General features: G+C 41.6%; 1 long non-coding RNA gene across 1 annotated transcript in view; it reads right to left on the bottom strand.

Moving 5' to 3' along the window:
* The window catches only part of LOC109280868 (uncharacterized), a 453680-nt gene that overhangs the window by 130052 nt on the left and 299963 nt on the right, over positions 1-23665 (bottom strand). Inside the window, exon 3 of the long non-coding RNA XR_002087324.2 lies at positions 8041-8132. This is a non-coding gene — a long non-coding RNA (uncharacterized LOC109280868). The remainder of the gene's footprint in view (positions 1-8040; positions 8133-23665) is intronic.

Raw genomic sequence — 23665 nt, 5'->3', positions numbered from 1 at the left:
TGCGGCAAACAAATACCAGGTTCCGGAAAAGCTAATATTAGGAACCACTACTGCAAACTGGGTTTGTTCCTCTTCAGAGGAAGGAACCATGAGCCTCAGCCCTGTTCCTCCAGCCTTCAAGGCCATCTTATCATCAAGAGGATATGTTATATTTTAATCAGATGTACTACTTAGCAGTAATTGCTATCTGCCTCTCCTGCATCGCCCCAGAACCAGGGAAGTGAAGCAAGGATATCATGACAACACAAACAGCTTAGTTCAAGGAAATGAATATCTGATGAATTATTATTATAATTCATATATAAATGAATAAATCACAGCTTAGTTCAAGGAAATGAATATCTGACAAACTATTATTATAATTCATATATAAATGAATAAGTCACTCCCCACACCTCTATTGAACTCGACTGCATTTAGTATTACTGTCACTATTGCTTATGGCCATTTATTAAACTACTATCCTCCAAGGACAGTCACTGCCAGGAAAAGACTGGACTGCTCCATTTCTGCCCGTTCCTAGGACTCATCCAGGTCATAGTGCCAAAAAGACTCCATATCACTTCTTTACAGCATTTGACTAAGTAGACGCCTCCACTTAGAGCATCCCTAGTAGGTTACCTAGCTAAGCCCAAATTGAAAGAGTCGTACGGGAAAAGAAGACTGACATAAAGCAACCAGATACCAGACATGTATTGCTTACGCATTACACAAGGCCAACTCCTACAACATGGACGTGAAGAAGGCAGCACAAGGCCTGAACTAAAAGTGACGGTGAGCAAAGAAAGTACCATACACAAACAACAAATAATATACAACTTTGTCAGCAACAAAGCGCCAAATTTACTTTTCATCGTGGACTTGGCTGGCGGCAGTAAGTTTGTCGTTTATTAGAACATCACATCCAAAGCAAATGCCTTTGGTTAAGACAAATTCGGCCATCTAGCAACAGAAACCAGAGGAAAAGCTAAGATAGGTGTTAGGCTAATTTATAGACTAAACACTAAAGGGTTCATAAAAAGATTTAACTGATATTTTGTCAGTTTGAGGGTACTGAAATATTTGAAACTTGTTACCTTGGAAGAATCCAGCATAAATTTTGACGAGGAAGCAGATACACAACCCACAAAACCCATCTCCTCACTTGCTGTTCCAGGACTTTCACAAGTCAGCTCTGGTTAGCTTGCCAATATTTAAAACTGTCTCAAACAAACCATCACCAGGTTAAGGCTCTTACCACTGCTAGGCCACAAGAAAGCCATAGCCCTAATCTGACTATGACAACTCTTAAACTGTCTTAATTCCAGCATACGCCACAGGTCAGTAGCACTCTATCCCCAGGAAAAGGAGCGATCGGCCATAATTGTATGCTAAGCTTGACTTTCAGTGCCTTCAAACAACTGCTCCCTTCCTATTCCTCACACAGAGATTTTCATTCTCTGCTATTCTGCAAGCAGGGCTGGACCTGATCATCTGTGACATCCCTTCCAGCCCCTAACAACTATGAAACCAGGGAAGAGAGAGGAGCAGAAACTCAATGACCAATAACAGGGAACAAAGAATGAAACAAAAAGGGAGAAATGTTTTGTTTCAACAAGTCTGCGCTATGGCTGTGTTACAGATCACGAGACTCCTGGAGCATTTATAGACGTGCCCAAGAGGCGGGGGGAGGTGGGGGTGGGGGATGCTTTAATCAGCAAACCCCGCTAATTAAAAGCACCCGAGTGTCACGTGTATCAGCATCCCCATGCTGAAAAATGGCAGCAGGGTGCTTTGAACTGAAGCTCATTGAACGAGCTTTAGTTTAAAGTGCACTGCTGCCATTTTTCAGTGTGGGGACGCCAATACATGTGATGCTGGAGGCTGCAGCAGCACATTCATTTCCATTCTCCAACAGACTCTATTAATCGTGTCTGCTTTGATGCGCTGGATTTACAGCACGTTGAGTAGCCTCACTGCACGTCTATAGGAGCCCTTTGTTTCAACCTTCACTGAATCTGCCAAATTCTGCTGCAAGGAGCTATCCTTGGCGGCATATTGCTTCATCAATCCTAAGCTCTTACAGTTCGCAAGAGAACTGAGGACCAAGCACTTCAAACGACTATCATCTTGCTTTTCTGAAAGATCATGGACATTCAAGAAGGCTTCTCAATCAGGATGCATACATTTGCTCCATACCATTCAACCCACAGCCAGCCTATATTTCTTTTCAAGTTCAATACATTCTGTCCTCAGAAAGTACTGGATACACTAAAGGAGTCAGCCCAAGACCTGCAAATCTCTCCCAAGTTCTTCCGGGATGGTATATGAGCCATGAGTAACTGATGATATTCACGACCTCTTTCAGGAAAGGACTTTTCCCCTGTTCTTTTAAACACTCACTGATGTACCTGCCACTGAAGAAACTCCCCCTGGGTACCCGAGTTCTAGCATCAGACTTTCTGTTCCATGGGGAAGCTGCCCAGAAACCAACTACAACCTCATCTACCTGACACAATGTGTTACATGCAGCCCAGTCTGGATTCAGGCCAGGGCAGAGGCACTTTTAATGTCATGGATAGATAAAGTCCTGCCAATGGATGGGGAGCAGAATCCATTCTCATCTTCCTGGACCTCTCTGAAAAATTTGATACTGCCAGCCATAAGAAGTTATTCCGTCCAGAAAAGTTGTCAAAGATAAATAAACTACAATGGTTCAAGTCCTTTCCGTTCATACAATAGTGATGGGAAACTGCACCTCTGGTGTCAAACCCTTGACTTGTGCAACCTTACAATGATCAATTCTTTTACCTGTTCTAGTACCCATCGTACGCTAGGTAAAGCAGTGAGATGACATGGATTCAAGTCCCAGAAACATACAGATGACACACGGCTCTATTCTTCAGCACCAGGCCACAGCCAATAAACTGATTCAAAGCCTGAGTAAGATCAGTTCAAGAATGACGAACAGCCAGCTGAAGCTGAACCAAACCAAACCAAAAAAAAAAAAGCTGGCAAATTGAGGAAGGTGCTTTACAGAATTTGCATCCATGGCTCATTCTCCTTTGACTGAGGGAACACACCCATCATCACTGAAGTCCATGCACAGTTTGAGTGCTTTGGGGTTTCTTGATGTTGTCAAGCTCTCCTGTCACCATATATCCATGTAACAGGGGTGTAGGTTGTATCCATGTATCCATGTAATGCTTTCTACCACCTAAAAGTGGCTAAAGGGTTCCAACCCGTACTGGCACAAATAGTGGCTTCACTTATCTGCATCTTGTCTTCCATTTGAATGGAAGCAAAGCAATATACCTGAGCATTAATGCATTAGCCATTAGGAAGCTTATTCTAGTTTACTGAAAGTTGTGGCCTGTCCTCTCAGCAGTACTGGCTACCACAAGGACTTTACACTGTCCTCTGTATTTCATACAGCTCCTCACAGAATAATGAAGAAAGTTCAAGGTCTCAGTCCTTATCTCTAGGGCACTCAAAGCCATGGAAAGCCAACATATCTAAAAAAAAAAAAAAAAAATGGGCTAATAATGCAGGCTGGAAACCAGGGCTGACACAATGGAGCTTTCTATTACAAAGGCATAGCTTGTCTGTGCAGGAGAAAGCATTCACAGGAGGTTGAGCTGAAACTGTGGAACAAAATCCCATAAGATCTCCTTGCTGTTCCCTCTCAAGTATTAGGTAACCTTCATTAATCTTGCCTTCTCTAAGAAACAGAAAGTAGTAGGTATATTTAAAGCAGTACTAAAACACAGCACTGCACAAGCAATTCCCCCCTAGTGAGAAGCTGAATGAGAATAAGCTACATAATAATAAATATTGCTTATATTCTCCTCTGATGATAGTTTGATACATGGAGATCAGAGCAGTTGAAGAGCCTTTATAAAATACAACTTTTCTGTTTCACTTTTTCACTAGTATTTGTTCATACTTTGTCTTCTGTCCCACTCTCCTAATCACTCTTCCTTTTGATTTTCCTTTCTCTCCATTTTATTTCTTTCTTCCCTCAGATCTGTCCAACCTCCTTCCCCGTATGTTACTGTAGTCTCTGTTTCCCTAACATCGTTTCTCATGGCACTGACTTCCGCCCCAATGAGAAAAGAAATCACTAAAATAGGATCACACAAAACACGTCCCCATCTTTATAAAAGTAGAGTAAAATCAAGACTTGACATTATGCTGTGGTGCTATTATTCTCATTACCACCAATACAAGATATGGAGAGATGGAAAAATTGTACCCAGTCAATGTGTGGGGGAGAGAGGGAGATCTGAAACAGCTACTCTAGGATTGTGTGTGTCCACTCCCATCCCATGGTAAATGGAAACTATATTGAAGCAGTTGGCCATGAATGAAATGGGCTTAATCTAATGAGACAAGAATAAGCTTCCCCAGTTTAGTTTCAGAAGTGGCCACAAACAACACCTACCACAAAACAGGCGATGTATATTAAGCTCCCTCCCTCCTCCATTTGACTGGTCAGGTTTGATCATTTGTCCACATTGGGTGCATCTACACATGGGCATTACTGCGGAGTTGGCTAATTAGCTCCACAGTAAAGCATCACTGTCTACATGTGCCCTGGTATTAGGGCCCAGTAAATTAACTCCAACTTTGGGTTCCATCATTAAACTATCACAGATGACTTCAGGTGCTACTCCAGACAGACACCAATTCTTTCAGTGGCATTTGGTAAAAGCCTTTTAGCTCTTTCTTTTTTTTCTTCCTTCGCAAAACCATTTCTATGAACTAACTGCATTCTGTGATCAGCTCTTAAGGCCAAGCTTTAAAATTAAACAATTTGATAATTTACAGTCACTGAAAGCAGCCTGTAGTTGGTATACCTGTTAGTTCCTCTCCCCCCTCCCCTCCCAAGAAGATATATTAAGAATTTATATCTTCTCTAGAAAAAAGTAAATAAATAATAATTAAAAAAAAAAACTTTTAAGACAGTAAAGACATCTTAAAATCATTAACACAATGGAGCAGCTGTTACTGAGTTTATTTGATGGGTATATCCTGTCATTAGGGAAATCAGGGGCCTCTTCTAAATATCTTTTTTGTTTGGCTGCTTGTCAGCTCAAATACTGATTAGGTTCTCTTACAACCACATTATTTGTTTGCAAAAATGCCATTGGAAAAAAACTTTAAGTAACAATCTGAGTTCTGTAGATGCTCCAGATACACATATGAAATATTAAATTTATATAGACAGAGAAAAAATAGCAGAGGATTGGAGGGGGAGGGGGACGGGACACACACTTCAATGATGTTTTCAGAGACTGGTGCACAAAAGGGAAAACTAATCTGTTTAGAACAGGTTGAACCCTGCAATTCGTACCAAATACTGAGATTGCCAGAACTGGGATTTCATCTACTAGAAGGGTGTATTGGATCAATACCTAGAAGTAATCCTCAAAATGGAGGGTAGGAGTGAGGAGTTGAGTCACAGGGTGGACTGTATGACAGAAGGAACCAACAAAGAGGACCTCGGGACACAAGAGAAGAGCCCCCCCCCCCCCTTTTTTTTTCTTTTTTTTTTTTTAAATTGACTGTAGACTGATGCAACTCACAGCTGACTGGAACAATAGTGCTTGCACAGCAAGCTGTGAAAGCCTAAAGAGAGACTCTCTCCATTTTCATCTTGAAAAATCCGCATCCAAATGCACCATCTGCCAAGTCCTGCCCACAGCCAGCATACTATTGGTATCTTTGGGTACTCTGGATTTCTCAAAGCAGAAACAGTGTGCAAATGTCTTTTACCTTGCTATAGTAAAAACCCATGGAGGAATAGAGAGATGCATCTCTGTGGATGTATGTGTATGTACACACATGCACATATATGCACGAGCACACAAGCCTAAAAGCCAGACTCAAGCCCTAAATTACTAGTTTAATATGTAAATCCAGTAATTTATTGGCTTTAGACTATGAAGAATGTTAATTTTATGGATAAAATCCTGTTTACAAATTAAACGTATGCTAGGAACCAAGACAAAAAATAGCTGGATGACACATGATGGTTGGTGAGTTAACTAAAAATAGGCTTGCATAGCATTATGAAAGTCAAATATTCTCCAAATTGCATTGGGAAATTTCTAATGAGAGGATTCTTACTTTGGACTATAAACTCTTACAATGGAGATCTCAGAATCTGCAATGGAGGGGAGGAAGGATAACACAGCACAACAATATAGTTATATGTGCACGCCCATTTAGTGCTATGGAGGTTGCTGTTTAGTTAATTTACCAGCTACCATATGTAGCCAGGAAGGAGAGAGAAAGAGGAAAGGAAAGGTTTAATTTTGGTTGTACTTTATGTGGGGAGACATGGTTTATAAGCATTGCTGGGAAAAGTACGTTTTTAGAACAAGGGCCTGAAGCTGGAGAGAAAACGGTAATGGGGAAGTACAGGGAAAAAAAGAAGGGCGAGAAATTAGGGAGATAAGTTGTGCAGGACTCTGAAAAGTGAAGGTGAGCAAAGGCAGAGAACATGTTTGAAACAGGGATGGACATGGAGACAAAGGCAGCATTTTCTTTGGACTGAAGGGAAACCAGAGAGAGGCAGACCGAAGTGTGCGATGTTCTAGAGCCTCAGCTCAGTTTTTAAAATGAAAAGTGAGAGACTGACTTGACTCAGTCAAGCAAGTTAATGCTTAGGACTGGATGCCAGAGTACCCCACCCTGACATTCGCCATCAGTGTGCCATTTAAGTGCTTCTTGGGAGACAACACTTGAGACATCCAAATTCATCCATCACTGAGTCAATATTTTAAAATCCAGATTCCCAAAGATAAAAAGCTACCGCTGAACATTTATGCCATCTGTCTCCTTCCAGCATAACATACCTTCTTCTTAAAAAGGCCTTTTGAGAGGTTCCAGATTCATTGCCCTTGAAAATGCCACCACTTATCCATAGACTAAGCAAACCAATGCTAACTGCTATGCTAGCTTTCACACTCTTCCCTTTCCATGGGCCTCAAGTCTTGATCCCCAAGTAGCATATTCTCCCAGCCAGGTAAAGATGTGGCCTGATTGCTTATAATCTCAACAGCAGCATACAGCACCAGCCCACAGTGATCCCGGCAATAGTTGTGCTTATTAAAAATCCGGAGAGGTGCACTAAAAATCAAGAGGTGAGTTTGTTTTACAGCAGGCACTCCTGTTTTCTTGGTCACAAGCAGCCAGAACAACTGAGAACAAAACCCAAGATACTTTCCCCCGGAGTTGCATTCCTTTCGTTCTAAAAAGACTATTCACCTTTTTGCAATTATGCTTTTGATCCGATTTCATTCAGCATATAACACGGATTGTATTACGCAGAAGTTTGATGAAAAAAAAAAGCAACCTAGTCATTTATTGAAATAAAACCCCTTATGTCACCACTGTTTGCAAAATACTCATTTGATAAAAGTGTTCGAAAGAAGCTAAAGATATCAACAGAACTCACAGATCCCGGCTCAGATTACACCACTGCAAATAATCTAAATTCATACGCATTATCACTTAAGTGAGCATTACGGCTGTTACCAAACCCTACACAAATATTCAGATTTTTGTTTTTCCTGTCATGCTGAAGGTTATCTCCCCAGTTTCTCTGAAAATTCAGGTGACAACCATTTCCCATGATGCTTTAAGGGCTGTCAAGCTGTCCATCAAACTGTCACCTGACCAATCGTTCCCATGGTTCTTTTAGACTTCTAGTATGATAAATTGAAAGGCACTATTATCTGCCTGTTGTGAAGAGGAACTGCTTAGGCTTTGATAAGATATCACTAGTCCCAGGTGAGAGGATGCTGACAGCACATCAAGACAAGAAAACACATGGAAACAGTGAACATAGGAGCACAAGGTTTACAAACATCTGTTGTCATTATTTATTACCCCTTTCCTTGGTTTTAGTGCGATACTTGTTCTATGTCAGTTCAAAAAGAGACACTTTCCCTTCTAGGCAGCAAATCTTAGCTGCTGCTATTTTTAAATCAGTTAAAATGAGAAGTATTTTAAATATGAAAGATATCTTTAATAGAAGGTTGTGTTACCTACCTTTTTTTGATACAGGCGTTTTCCACCACTCTATTTGTAGTTTTCTATGCTTCTTCGCAAAGTGCAATTATGCCAGAAGAAATTGAGAAACCCTGAAAGATATGAAGATTTTTTTTTTTAAGCTCAACACTTATTTTTCATTGATATCTGTATGCACTAGGAAGACCTTCAATTCACAGATTTTCTTGCTGATAACTCTCATCTCAGGCTTTTGATGAATGCCCAAAGTTAGCTTAGGAGATCTCAGAGAGAAAACAATATGTTGTTATTTATTGTGGGTTGTTAAGAATAATAAAAAAAAACCCACAGAAGTTGGTTGCTAACATCACCACCTTGTGTACAAATAGTTTTTTGCATGCAGTTTGGTAATGTTATTAAGCAGCACTATAATTTCATTAGACAGCAATACAGCACCTCGATTACAGAGAAGAACATTTAAATAATTTTGTAATTCAAAATCTGCTTAATTTTTAGCCTTTTGTGTTTGTTTAACCATATTGTTACACTCCCCTGCACTGTGATTAAAAGCAAGCTGCCATGCACAGTGAACAACTCCTATTCACTAGGATAAACACTGAAGAATCAATGGCACAGTAGTTCAACAGAGTAATAAAAAATAGTTTCTAAAGTACTAATAAGGGTAAGATTCATAATTACAGCATGTACAGCCAATTTCTAAAGCCTCTTTTCCACTCAGTGACTCTTTTGAGAAATCAGCTTGCTACATTTAGGGGGACTTTCCCCCCAAAATGTTCCAATTTGCTCGTATTTAAAATGTAAAATCAGCATTCATCCCCGCCTACAGAACAGCCCTAATCAGCAAGTATATCAAGGTACTCCATTTGTCAGCCAGGTGAAAAGGTACCATGGAGAGGCATAGAAATGCTAAATAGTGAACTCTGTAATGTCAAGTGCATTTAGACAGGACAGTTTCCTCCATCCCTTTTCAAGCAGGAAAGTAGATTTAGTCTCAGGCAAAGATTGCAGCTGGAGTGGAAAGACAAGAGTGAAATAACAAATCAGGTTCCCACATGCCAAACAAACAATTAGAAAAAACGACAAGGGGATCTTAGTCTCGCTGTGCAAAAACACTATTATCTTTGCTGTGGTTCTGGCAGAACAAGCAATGCTACGTTCTAGGCAACTCTGTGTGAAAAAGCACAGTCCCTCCCTCGCAGAGCTCACCACGGAAAGATAAGAAACCAGTATGGAGGAGTGCAACATACAGAGCAAGAGCGGTTCAAAGAGCGATCAAGACGGTGATTGCCCACATTTGGTAATAAGATTATAGGAACATGGTATCTCTATCATTTCCCATTGGCTTCAGAGCAGAAACAGGTCTTTGTGAGCAACTTGATTGCAGAGAGAAGGAGATTTTTAAATGTGTCCACAAAAGACAACCCATACATCGGATGGAGGTGGTGTGGAAAAGCCACACAGGTGAGCGTGGAAAGCTAACGACAGGTTGTAGAGGAGAGGAATCAGAAGACGGGGCATGAAACAGGAGGAAGGAGTGTCAGCAGAGGGACTCAAAGGTGGGTCTGATGCAACCACAACATCCAAGTGATCTGAAAAGCAGTTTTTTGCATTAACTGGTAGGGGCCACACGAGTATTGAACAGGAGAAAATGATAAGGGCCTGAGTAAGGATTTGGGCTGTAGGGATCACATGAGAAGGCAGAAAAACAAGACGTGGAGGAGGAAGAAGGAGCAGGAAGACTTGGGTGTGTAGAATGAGAGAGGAATCTAGCACCCCTCACATTTTAGTGCAAGTGAAAGAGGGGTGAGGCTACTACTACGTATTATAGTTCATTTGCCTTGATTAGTGTTAAGGCACTATCACCGAAGTATTTAGGTGTTATGCATAACAATCTACTTATCAATCTACTTCAGATAGCAGGAGAAGCAGAATGGATGGATGCTAGGTCTGCTTTCTGCAAATACAGCCCATTAAGATGCCAGACAATATATAAGTGAGTCTTCAGCAGTGGGTACTGAAGTACCGTAGCAATAAAATCCCGTCCTTCTACTGAAAACTTTAGTGTTTTTATCTTCCTCTGTTGATTCCAATTTCTTCTATATATGGGTCACTTGAAGACAGAAAGGAGGCATGGATTGCACTAGTCCACAGAATCTTTCATTAGTGAGTTAGTTATAAGTAGCAAAGAGCCATTAGAGGAAATAATGCACTCCCCCTTTCACAATGGTCTGCTCACAGCACTGCTGCTCTGGTAAAGCTCCCATTGCTTTCAATGGATGTTGCCTGCATACAGCTGTTGAATAAGGAACTAAACTAAATGGAAGGCATCTAGTGCTGACTAATATCATCCGCCCTTTCTATTTGTTATGACCTTACCTGCTCCCCTGGGTACAGGGGAGAGACGCTGCTCAGATATATACGCACTGTTTGAAATAGCCAGCACATGCTTTAAAAACTCTTCTAATCTCTATTTCTGTATTTTATTCACAAGGACTATCTGCACCAAAACCACTGCTGAACTGGAGATATGTAGGAATCATCCGCACACTTTGTAAAGTAAAGTAAAAAATCCATCTGCCATGGATCAGCATCAGTCCTACACCACAAGTTGCTACTTGACGTCCAAAGAAAGGAAAGTAAGGCACCCGATAGCTGTTACATTTAATATGTGGTTAACTGGTTACACCTCTTAAGTAGGAAATTGTGGGAAAGTGAAAGACAACAGGAGAGGGAATGAGGTGAGAAGAGGTAGGGCAAAGGATAGAGAGTTGGTTAAGGTTAGTCTGAGAAAGGGGTTAGAGACAATGGAGTAAGATGAGAGATGCACCATGCAAAGACCCATTATTAAAGGGAGTTGCATCTACTTTATGTTAGAAAAATGTTCATATAAGAAGCATTAATATTTGTAAAACTTTCTAAGGATTAAGATTACTTATCTGCCATAGGTGCTTGCATGACCCTCATTCATATAGGTTTGTATGTCTCTCATCTCTCAATACCTCAACCTCTTTAATGCATTTATGTTTCTTATCCTTTTTCAGTAAGGAATTACTGCCTACAAATGCAGGGACAAGATTCAGAAATATTCTTGGCCTGTTCAGCATCAACGGAGGCTTTAGCATGGGACCCTCAGACTTGTATAAGGGTCACAATTTAACCCTAAATGACTTGCACAGTCACACAGAAAGCCTGTTACAGGGAAATGAATTTAGCAATGACCTGGAAGATGGGAGAGAGTGCTCCCTCAGCAGGTCTGTGGATGACACCAAGCTGGGGGGAGTAATTGATATGCTGGAGGGTAGGATTCAGAGAGACCTCAGCAAACTGGGGGACTGGACCAAAAGCAATCTCATGAGGTTCGATAAGGACATGTGTGAAGTCCTGCACTTAAGACAGAACAATCCCATGCACCAGTACAGCTGGGGTCACTGGTTGGGCAGCAGCTCTGCAGAAAAAGACCTGGGGGTGACAGCGGACAAGAAGATGGATACGAGCCAGCAGTGTGCCCTTGTTGCCAAGAAGACTAACGGCATCCCAGGCTGCATTAGTAGGAGCACTGCCAGCAGATCGAAGGAAGTGATTCTTCCCCTCTATTCAGCACTGGTGAAGCCACATCTGGAGTCCTGTGTTCAGTTTTGGGCCCCCCACTACAGAAAGGATGTTGGCAAATTGGAGAGAGTCCAGCAGAGGGTTACCCAGATTGGTGGTGCAATCTCCATCCTTGGGGGTTTTCAAGACCTGGCTAGACAAAGCCTTGGCTGGGGGGATATAGCTGGGGATGGTCCTGCTTTGAGTAGGGGGTTGGATTAGATGACCTCCTGAGATCCCTCCCAACCCCCATTTTCTATGATTCTCTGATTTTTCCCGGTCCTAATGACTCAATTGCATTTCCTCTCAAGTGTTTGTTTTTCTGTAAGTGTGGACCTGAGTTCTTTCCCCACTTTGGGAAGTCTGAAGGGATCATGTCTGTGATGCACTGAAGAAACCAAGTGCTCTTATGAATTCTTTATGTATATCAATGTCAGAGCAAAGACGCCATCTTGGGTATCTTTTTGAATTTTCATTTTCCCTTCACACTGGACTCGGATTTGAAAGGCAAGCAACACAGAGCTAACAATAAAGGTTTTTAACTGAAGTGCTCTACCACTGAAATGGAATTGCTCTAAACAATAGTCTGGCTCCTACACAGGAGAACGGATTTATCACAGCAATAGTTACCTGTCAATGGAGTCACCTATGGTCAGCTGTTGGGCCTGGATCAGGAGATCTCATGCAAAAGTGGCTGAAAGATTATATCAAGGTGGCAGATGCTCTCTTCTATCTTGGGCCTTTTTCAATAGTTCACTATGAAGGGAGATACTGGAAAAACTTTGCAAGTTCTGCCCTCCTGAATGCAAATGGGCACATGTGGATTTCCAAGGGAAGGATGAACTAGGGAGCAGGGTGCATTGCACTCAGAACGCTTGTCGTTTTGACTCCCCCATGCTTTAAGTATAGACCAGTGATATTTGGAAGACATGTTAAAAGTTTTCTTATTATCCCCCGTTCTTCTACCACCCCCAATTCGTGTGTGTGTGTGTGTGTGTGTGTGTGTATTTGGAAGTGTAATGAGGCAAGCAGCAGACAAGGTAATAATGGACAGCTGTCCCCTATGAATGCAATACAGCAATTCGGTGAGCCCAGTATGGAATAAACTAAAATACAAAAACGGCCATCACTAACACATGAGCCCCTTTCTACTTGTATGGATCCCTCTAGGTTTATTAAATGTGATTTTCCATGCCCTCCAATAGCAATTGAGAATAAATGCAACAAGCAACAGACAAGAACGGGAAAATATGCAGGAGAAACTGGGACCACACTGCAAAACTAAAACTGAAAATATAAGAAAACAGAAGCTGCCATTGGGAATAATGTAATGTTACTTTTTAAGGAATCTACACTTTTAGGCCCTGATCCTGCCAACACTCATGTGCATGATAATTTTATGGATGCAAGTAGGATCATTCAGCAAGGCTACTCACATGCATAAATGTATGCAGGAACAAAGCTTTTCTTTTCCTTTTTTTTTTTTTTACTTTATATTAGAGGGTAGTAACAGAACTGCTACTCAAAGAAATCCTTCAGCTAATTCAAAACTTTGAGCTAGCTACTTCTGGGACAATAGCCAAACTCAATGGGTCCATTGAAGACATGGTAACGAAATAAAAACAGGTTTCTCTTTGAAGAACATTACCAGATCAATACAGTACCATAGACATTAGGGAAAAGCCACTTTAATAAAAAGGAAATTGCACATAATGTAACAAAACAATTGCAATTTGAAAGGCCTTGATAAAATTAAGCAATGTAACATGATCTTTCTCAACTTCATTTCCCATCCAAACCAGAAATCATAACAATAAAGTTTTATACATAAGCAACTTTGTGAGCTGAAAGAGGAGAATGTGTAATTCCTTTCCATGCACCAAGCCAAAAGAAATGAAGAAAAAAATTGATTCTTCTCTGTTAGCCTCCTGTGTAAAATTTTTCTCCTTATCATCTCATCTAGTCATATCTTTCTGCAGTTTGAATTACCCTCTTTTCCTCAATCTGGTAAGGCAGTGAAAGGATGTTTGTTCTGCTAATTAACTTTATTACCCTGATAACTCCCTGCAGCCTTTGACGAAAACAATTACCGTTCCTCCTTTTTTTTTTTTTCCACTGGCAAAAAAAAAAAAAAAAAAGAAGACTATTAATTAGAAACGAGGCCCCGGTCCCTGCCATGTTAGCCTGCCACGTTCTCAGACCCTCGAGCGGGATAGCATTACATTGTCAGTAGTAATTTAGCTCTCATCTGTCTCTGCTAATTATTGTCACATTCATCAAATTCATCAACAAAAGTGCTCTCAGAAGGATTGCATATTTGCAGTTAATACAGCATAAACTGGTATTACCCATCACCACATTTGTGATGATGAGAGGGACACAACTTATTCATCCCTAATTAGAGCAAGCTGGGTAATTAATTATACATTCCGCCTTATTACTTCTGAGTTCCCAGATATTGTTTGTCTAAAAAGGGGGAGAGAGAGGAAGAGAGAGAAGCTTGAAAATGCAAAAAAAAAAAAAGAGGGAGAGAGAGAGAGGGAGAGAGAGAAAAAAAATGTGTGATGTGTTTTGTCACATGTGCTATGCCATAATTCCCACCTGACAAACTAGCTGAATCAGTAGAAAATTGCAAGTTGTCAGCAGCAGAATAAACTGCTGTAATAGCTGATTAATGATCAGCACCTGTGACAGGTGCTGTACGGGACTGTAAACTTGGTGTGATTAACAGTCACTGGACGAATAAATATTAGTGACAGTCAGTGGAGAGCAAGTTTGCTTGTTTGCTTTCACGTTAACAAATCTCGCACATTAAAAGTTATTGATATTTCCAGTGCAGGCACTTTCTTTTTGGTAATTATCTGACAACATTGCAAGTGTGTTTTAATCCAATGGGTTTGTTTCTAGTCTGTTAATTTATTTCAGAATTAAACCTGTGTTTTGACAAGATGACCCAGAGGAGCTCAAAACTGCAAGTAGCCAGATTTGGAGTACTACTCACATGGGGTTTAATCCATGCCCAAATGATGACAGCACACACATACTTTCAAGGGGTATTGTACGATATATATTGTACAATATAGAGATGACACGATATATATTGTACACACATATTGTATACGTGCGTACAATATATATTATTTTAAAGCCTGAAAGGAAATTCATGGCTTAAGTCTTCGTGTTAAATATTTGGATGGTAATGATGTGCACCTCATTTCCATGCTTACTTGAAGTTTCACTGGCTACATCACCACAATGCAGTGCAACGTTTCGTTGTGGACTTCTTCTGAAGAAAAATTTGCCTCTAATTAGGTGCGAAACCTGGAGTTAAAAAATATTTCTGTAATATATCATGCTGAGACATAAAAGTTGTTTATTTCCAATTTCTCCATTATGCTGACCCCAGTATATCTAATTACCCCCCAGGCATATTAGATCTGTATACCAGGGTCCTACTGGATTGTATAACTGTTCTGCTCTTCTCCTTTCCTTTGTTACAGGAAGAACTGCTGCGATGAAATGTTAAAATTATGCTCTATCAGAGCTATTAAAAATTTCTTTAAGTGCATGCTACAGGTAAGAGATCTCATGCAAGACATGGACACATCCTAGGTATGCATCACAGAATAAAATGGACCAGCCAGTCAGCAGCTACTAAAATCATACTATAGTGCAAGGAAGCGGTGGCTGATCTGGCAGGACATATACAGCGGATTCCGCTTGAAAATCACTGGTTAATACAATCAGCCGCTTATTTGAATCAATGAGGGAAAACCAAGACTATTTGTATATTATTCCGTGTGATTCTAACTTGAGTGATTTTTACAATTTTGGGGTTTTGGAATCATTTTACTGGAGAAGCCCAGGGATTTTGCAGTTTTGTGAGGAGCCCGCAGGGGCCTGGGAGGGAGCGGGAGGAGGGCAGTCAGGTACATGCACATGGCCCCAGGCAGCCTGGAGAGCAGTTCCTACAGGTAACGGGTTGGGGGGGCATGGGGAGGGAGGAAGGGAGTTGAGCAGGGCTGGGGTCCCAGCGGGGAGTGGGAAGGGGCTGCGGATGGCTCATCTGGGGGGTGGGAGCCAGGCCCCTGCATAAGAGGTAGCTTTAAGGGGGTGCAACCCCATGCCACCGCCCTCACTGCCTGCACCTATCCCCAGCCCACACACAGATCTGGGGGGCACAGGTGTCCCCCCCCCCACACACACCCCTCCGGGAGTGCATGCCACAATGGGGAGCTGGTCCCACCTCCTGTGCCCAATGGGAGGGGGGAGTGAGAGGCAAGAGCAGGGCCGGGGGCTGGGTGGGGGGGTGCGGGGGAGAGTATCTGTTCTTAAAAAAACGGGTCTCCTTTTAACGGAAATCAGCTGGTTAATCAAATCAAATCACCATTTCCCAAAGTCATTCCAGTAAGAGGAATCCGCTGTAGCAACATGTGCCTGCAAACTTGAGGACATGCTCAGATCTTAAACAGGACATAACTCGAGCAGGTGTAAGATTATGCTTTCCTACTAACTCCCTATTCCTGTGCCAAAGAAAAAAACATTTAATTCACAAGTACAGCATTATGACATATATCAGAGATTTATGATTAGCCTGAGCAGAGTCATGTGATCACTACAACTCGAGAGGTCAGACAGTTAAAAGCCATGTGATATCCTTTTGGTTACATTGAAGATATAAGCAATCCATTAGTCACCTCTCAGGAGGTAAATAATAGTATTTTCTGGCCCTCTGAGTTAATCTCCCATTCAGAACATCGGTTTAAAAAGAAAACCTACACTTTGGAAAATCACAACTGTAATGGGAAGATTTCATGAGATTCAAACTCTAGGTAGCAATACATATGCTAACTTCTCATATCAGTGAATATCTGATTTGTTGTCCATTAAGGTTAAAACATTTACTTGGTGGTTTAATGAACCTTGATATTTACCTCAAAAGAGGCCAATTGCTGTTGATCACTATATCATTTAAGTACATTATCTGTACATAGATTTAAATATATTACTTAGCAGCTTGAACTATAATGACAAGCACATTGGAAATGGTAGATGGTTAGATAATATATACTGTATATATAGTAGTCCAAGACAAAAAATACAAAATCTATCACCCTTTCACCTACCTATGGGGGAAGAAAGGGTTTTGTACAATTGAAAACTTAGTGGAAAACTCTGTGGGACTGAAAACGCACTTCTACAGTACATACAAGCTAAAGCCATTTCAGTCAAATGCCTTCCCCACCTCAGCATTACATAAAAATAAGAGGGTAGAAAGGATAAATCAAACAAAACTTTGTAGGCTATCCCCTGGGTTTCTTACCATGCTTTCTCTCATGAGAATCAGTGGCTTAGATTAAATTCATTAGTGGGAAGATCTTTTCTAGCTTTGAGATGGCAACTTCCTTTCCAATTGTAACATTCATTTTTATCTTATTTCAGACACTTCACTTAGTGATTTATGTGTATTTGCAGTAAGTGATGCAACTAGAATATTTCCTATGACAGCACAGTTTACCTTTGAATACATAAGATACATAAATGTTCAGTTCCAGGACTCTGATTTACTATGTAGCTGTATTTAAAGGAATATATTTTTTGAAAAAGGAAGGAACATAATTCTCATCCTCTGAGAGGAGAAGAATTATGGGTCTCATGAATGGATGGAGTTCTAGTTAAGGAAAAAAAAAATCATGAACATAACCACATTTCCAGGAACTTCGGCCTCCTGTATAAAGTGAATGAAATAAAGACATAGCAGGCATTTAAATATAGAGAACAATGCGAGTATTCAATCTACAAACCCGCGTGCCTCCTTACTCAAACAACTCCCTAGGAACATCCATTAACTGACTTTTATTTCACATTTTGGGTATAATCTCCACAATGTACTACTTCGAGATAAAAACAACAGCAGCAAGTTTTAACTACAGCCCATGTACTATTTCCTCCCCCCCATATCCATTCATAATTCCTATACTACTAATAGCCAATTTCTGAATGATTTGCTACCAATAAAACGAACACAGGGTTTAAAATAAATTTTATGAAGCAAAACTTTGATAGGTAGAATACACACTTTTTGCGATCTGACTCATCTTCAATGTAATGATCTGAAACCTTACACATAAAAGTAATGACTTGAAAGCCTTATGCAAAATATATGTAAATTTGTTCTGCTTTAGTACAGATCCATCTGAATAGCAGCAGTGCAGCTAGCCAAGAGTCTAGGAAGGAGGCCAACCTCACATCCAGATGCCATTGATAGAGACACACTGTGTGGCATCTAGGGTTCCAGCTGCCAAGCTCACCATGAATTTTTTACAGGAGTTGGCTCTAGTAGAATAAGACCCCGAAGAGCACTTTGCTAATAATTAATAAGAAAAAGCAGTACCACGTTCCATATACAGTGGATCTCTTATAAAAGTCATTTTTGTAAAATATTATGCTACAAGGATTTGTTCATTATAAATGAAACGACAATATCTTCCGTCAATTAAAGCTGGTAAAAGGTATTTTTTCTTAATATTTAGGTAGATTTTTTTCACCCATTCATTTTGTGCGATTCTGCACAACTAAAACATCAAGTGTTCATAAAATTCTGGGAAACTGAAAATTATTTCCAGAGAAGTACTTCTGTGAAATAAAGGCTGGATCTAAAACTTGTTGAAAAAGTTACCTCCCTTGGGCTACGCTGCTTTGTATCAGACCATAATAGTAAAGACGACAGAAAAGAAAAAAAGGAAAAGGAGAACACATTTTGAAAAACGAAGAGGCATCTCTCATTCTTCATGGTCTTGTGAATCAAATCAGAGCTGGCACCCAAATGATCCTGAGTTCTATCCCAACCTATGTAGGTAACTGACTTTAGTAACACTTGGCATTTAAACAGCAGATTAAAAACTTGAATCAAAGCTGTATGAATTAAAAAATGGGCCAGTTTTGTGGGAAACAAAACCCTTAAATTATTTTGCTCAGCTGTAAATTTGGGGTTTATACGCAATTTCGCTATTATAAATGACGTTGCTCTTCACCGAGTTCATCATGAAGAGGTTCTACTTTCAGTATCATTCTGTTCTGCAATAGTTTTGTTAAAAATTCGACATGCTAGCATTCACAAGAGAAATGTAAGTTATTTTCATAAATCTCAAGACTAGATATGAATAACAGAAGAATACATCAGTTCTTTTATAAAGCAAGTCTGCCGGAAGTCCGTATTACTTGTATTTCCTCTATAAATAGCCCAAGAGCAGTAAACAACTGACCAAGTCAAATGCAGTTAATATTGACCCAAATTTACAGTATTGGGAAACTCATCTCTTTCCATTCATCCCTAAATGACAGACAGAACATTATTTCTCTCCATATCTGCATAGTGGAGAATTTTGGTATCAGAAACCTCTATTAAAAACCTATGCCAAGTTGCATTTAACTCATTTGCTTTCCACTACTGTTTTGACCCTTGACTATTGGTTCCTAATAGGGCACAGCAAGACCTGCCAAATCCCAAAAAAACAAACCCCAAAAAGGAATGGTAAACATGGGTTTCTCCTCCTTCCCCCGTCTCTCATTTCCTGTCCCTTCCCTGTGGCCTTGAAAGAGACTGGCAAAATCTACTCATTGAAAAACACGGGACCTCTCTTTAACCTCTTCTACACTGTTAACCATATATAATCACACCAGAAGACCAGCAATCCTCAGATTCCCACTTGTGCCCTTTGCCTGATTTATTTTCTCAAGCCAGATGGAAAATTATCATCAAACAATTTTGCTAAATTCAGCAAAGCTTCTTACTTCAAACCATGTCTTTTAGATTACAAAACTGTATAATGTGAATTGCCCACTATCCAGTTGACTTAGCAGAAACAGCAAAGCCTGGGCATGAGGAGGTTGAAACAAGGAAGGCAACAACAGGCTTTGATGTGTGCTTCTCCAGCCTGCAGAGCTTGTAAATCCAAGTCCTCAGGTCAACACCATACCTAGACTCCTGGTGGCCCCGGGCAAACTTTTAGTATTGGGCCCCACTTTGCCAGAGACAATGATAACAATAAAAATTACTGTAACAGGGTTATCTTCCCAGCCAGGTCTCCACCTCCAGTTTTCCCCTGTCTCTGGGCAATCTGCCCACTCCACTCACCTGCCATGCCTTGATGAAAATAAAGTTAGCTGTTACTTGAGTGGGAGACTACCTTTTGTACGCCTTGATAATTAGCGCTATAAGTGCACTCTCCAACCACCCCAGTACGTGCCCCATGCCTTGCAGATGTTTCAATGCGTGTCCTCTCCAGCCTAGGTCCGGCTCAAGCTGGGCACACAGTTGTAGCTCCATTATACTACCCTGGAGGGCCACTCTCACACCACCCCTCTCTCACCAGGGTCCTATTCACTCCACTGACTCTCACCCGGCCTCTTTCACCCTGCCCTCTCTCCTGGGCCACATTCATACCACATGGCCTCACCCAGCTTCGGGCTTGTCTCTACACACCTTGGTCAGCTCCAGTGCAGTCTGTTGGGCATCTCCTGCTGCCCTCACCTGAACGTTTGCTGATCAACTCTACAACTGTTAGCCTACTTCACCCCCAGCCCCTCACCAGGCCTCCATGCCCCCACTGGGCCTCTTCCCTCTTCATTGTGCCCCTCTCTCACGGCCTCTAATCACTTGCCCACTCACAGGGTTTCTCTATCTGTCACCCCTCTCTCTCAAGGTCTCTCTATCCATTGCCCCTCTCTCTCTGGGTCTGTACTCATGCCCCCAGGTTTTACCCTGCTTCCTGGGCGGGGCTCCAGGTCCTTCCTCTAGCCTGGACTCTGCCTCAGGGCTCCTTACAAGCCTGGGCTCCCTCTGCCCTGCTAGACCACCAGGGATGTTGGGCTGGGGTTATAAGGCACCCCTTCCCACCTTTCACTGGGGAGGTAACTGGCCTGGCATTTCCTGGGGGCTCCCATGCCACTAGGAGCTACACCAGGCCACCTTTCCCTGGCAGGGTGCAGTTTCATGTCTTACCCAGGACAACAGGAGCCTCCACCTCCACAGAACCCCTTCCCTTACTTCCAGGTTCCCAAGCAGGAGCTCAGCCAGCTGATGTGGCTGCCTCCCTTGCTGGCAGCCAACTGCCCTCTTTATATATCTTGCCTGCATTTGAACGTGACCACCACAATCAGCCACCTGGCGGCTGCCTGCTCCAGTCCTTAGCATGGCAGGCACCAAAGGTGCACTGCCACAATTACCATTTTCAGGCCCCTTTTCTGTCCCAACTCTGGATGGTCACCCAGTTTGCCCATGTCTGTGTCCAGCCCTGCCTCAGGTGGAGGTTCAAATAGCAAAAGGATGGAACTGGGAAAACAACCACTGACACATTTCACTCTACCAGCAGTGAATTTCCAAGCCTGCAGAAAATAATGCTTTAAATGTTTTCCTGTGCCTCCTCCAATTCAGAAGATAATGTACAGCTGTGTGCAGGAAAGCCACTGTCAGTAGACACCTGAGGGAGCCAGGCTGCCAGTAAGACAATTCTACTAGAGGATGACTAAGAACTGGCCAACTCACCCATCCTATATGGGATAATACGAACATCTGCAAGGCAACTGTCTAGTTTCCTTACAGAATTTTGCAGTTCCATGGAGTCTTCAGATTGTGCCATTAGCCCCGAGAAAGATATCAGGGGGAAAATAGTGATAGCACTTTCCCTTCCTAGGTCTTCCACAGGAAGGGACAATTCTATCCCTGTGAATGTCTGATTTAAACTTGTCATGTTAGAAATCATAAGCCACTATTCAAGTGAGGTCATATCTACAGTTAGAGCAGGGAAGTCAAGCTCATCATGGTGACTGTTGCTGAAAGACTGGTCACTCTCAAGATAAAGAAAGATTTTTTTGCATGCCTCAGTGCTTCTCCATATATTCTGTATCTTCACACATGGAACGCTGATTATAACCTTCCCTAAGTTGAACATTCAGAGAAAGATGTTTCAAACAGAAGTATCAGCATTTCCCCCAGATGTCTCCAATAAAGAGATGCAAATACATTTCCTTTAACTGCAGTAACATTAATTGCTCAATAAGCTCCAGTGTAAGTGTCATCATTGATAAATCACTCTAAAAGAGGCATGAACAAATGTATTAAATGCTCATCGATGTAGTCAGCAGAGTTAAATATTCTATAGCAAGAAATAATCTATAAGACCGAGTCAGGCACTGCACTGGTGGATTTACTGATACATGTGTTTATGATTTGTTTGAACAACTACAGCACACTTGTCACTATGAAATTCAGAAGACAGCAAAGATAAATTATTATCTTAATTATATCAACATCTATCAGAATAACTCCATTGGCTTCAGTGAAATTCCTCCTGGTTTTAACCCGAGTATTTTAGAGCTCTTAATAGCAAACAGCCTACATAGACAGACACATTACAGGTATCGCACAATTAACTGGTTAATTGCACAATTACTTTGAGACCAGCTACACATGAGAAGTAGCTATCACAGCAAAAAAAGCTCCAACCAGCTACAAAGTTAGACCTTGGATATGTATACTAACTTTATAGCTGGTTGCGATCAAGTTTTAATTGGCATGTGTAGCAGGGAGATGTACCATGCCCAGCTACAACTGAGGGGATCCTCAGCCCCAGCAGTTGCTGACTCTGGGTCCTGGTAGCACACAGACCCAGAGTACCACAGCTGTGGACGCTGGGTGCTGGGACCCAGCTGAGTCCCAGGAGCCAGGGGGTGCAGCTGCCCTGGGGGTGTGCAAAACCCCTGGGGCTGGGGGATTGTGGGGGATTGGGAACTGAGGGGGCTCCCAGCCATGGGAGCTTGCTTCTTGCCAATGCAGGGGGAGCCCAGGATCAGGGTCTCTCTTTACCAGCAATAAGGTGCAATGGGATCCAATGCATGATCCTCCCTTCCAGCCCTAATGTCTATGAAATCCTACAATCATGTTTCCAGCCAGGAGACATGATAGTGTGGATCATGCATTAGATCTCATCACGCCTTTACCTGCATGCGTAAACCTACATAAATACCACAGCAACACACCCGGGGAATGTGAATGAAACACTGCCTGAGCACACTCTTCACTCTTTTAACATCAGGTTATTGCCAATAATGCAGGTATTGTCAACAACGTAGGTTATCGATTTCTGGGTCATGCAGAAGCAAGTCACATCACTACACCACAGCAGTTCTAAGTTAGGCAGATATAATACATTAAAAGCCTGACTAGCTCAATTTACTTGGAAAATCTCCACTGATTTCAATGAAAGGCAGTGTGGTTCAGTGAACAGGGCATTTGAATGGGATTAGGGTTCTAGTCCCACCACTCGTAGTGACCTGGTATATGAACTTGAGCAAACCACTTCAGACCTTTTTCACTTCCACCCTTTATTTTGTTTGTTTAGACTCTAAGTCACTTGGGTCAGGGGCTATTTCACACTAGGCATTTCTTCAGTTTGCCTAGCACTGCCCAAGTAGATCCTGATCATGGACAAGACATCAATGCACTACTGCAATGAGCACAGTTATTTTTACACAAGTAAAGATGAATAGGGCAGTCCTAATATTGGTATGCAATCCAATCGCTAATCTTAATTTGCCTTCCCCCCTCATGGTAATAAGAAAGGTCAAGTCATGGAAGCCAGTCACAAAGACATACTGTACTTATGGAATACTGTAATACTTTATAGTGCAAGACAGTAGTAGAATTATTAACTATTAAGAAGCGCCAAGTTTTTCCACCAACTTGTAAGTTTAAAAGACAGGGAGCTATACTGCCTGAACATGGAATTCAGTAAATTCATTGGTAAATTCAAAGAACTCACCCTTTCTTCTAAGCAAATAGCCTAAAAGTCCGGTACAAACATTAAGGATTAGAACCATCAGACTAAACCACCAGTCCACAGAACTGTCACCAGCCTGCGAGACTCCCCACAGGTCCAAAAATATGGTGGTGGGGAAGCAATGTAAGCTCTAATTGCCATTCCGCCAAATTTCTGGACCTGTGGGGACCCCTGCCAACTGGGTAACATGGCCCTGCGTGCTAGCTCAAGTTTGTGCA

The sequence above is a fragment of the Alligator mississippiensis genome, chromosome 7 (assembly GCF_030867095.1).
Source record: "Alligator mississippiensis isolate rAllMis1 chromosome 7, rAllMis1, whole genome shotgun sequence".
Taxonomy (NCBI): domain Eukaryota; kingdom Metazoa; phylum Chordata; order Crocodylia; family Alligatoridae; genus Alligator; species Alligator mississippiensis.
This window is presented reverse-complemented; position numbering and strand designations above follow the sequence as displayed.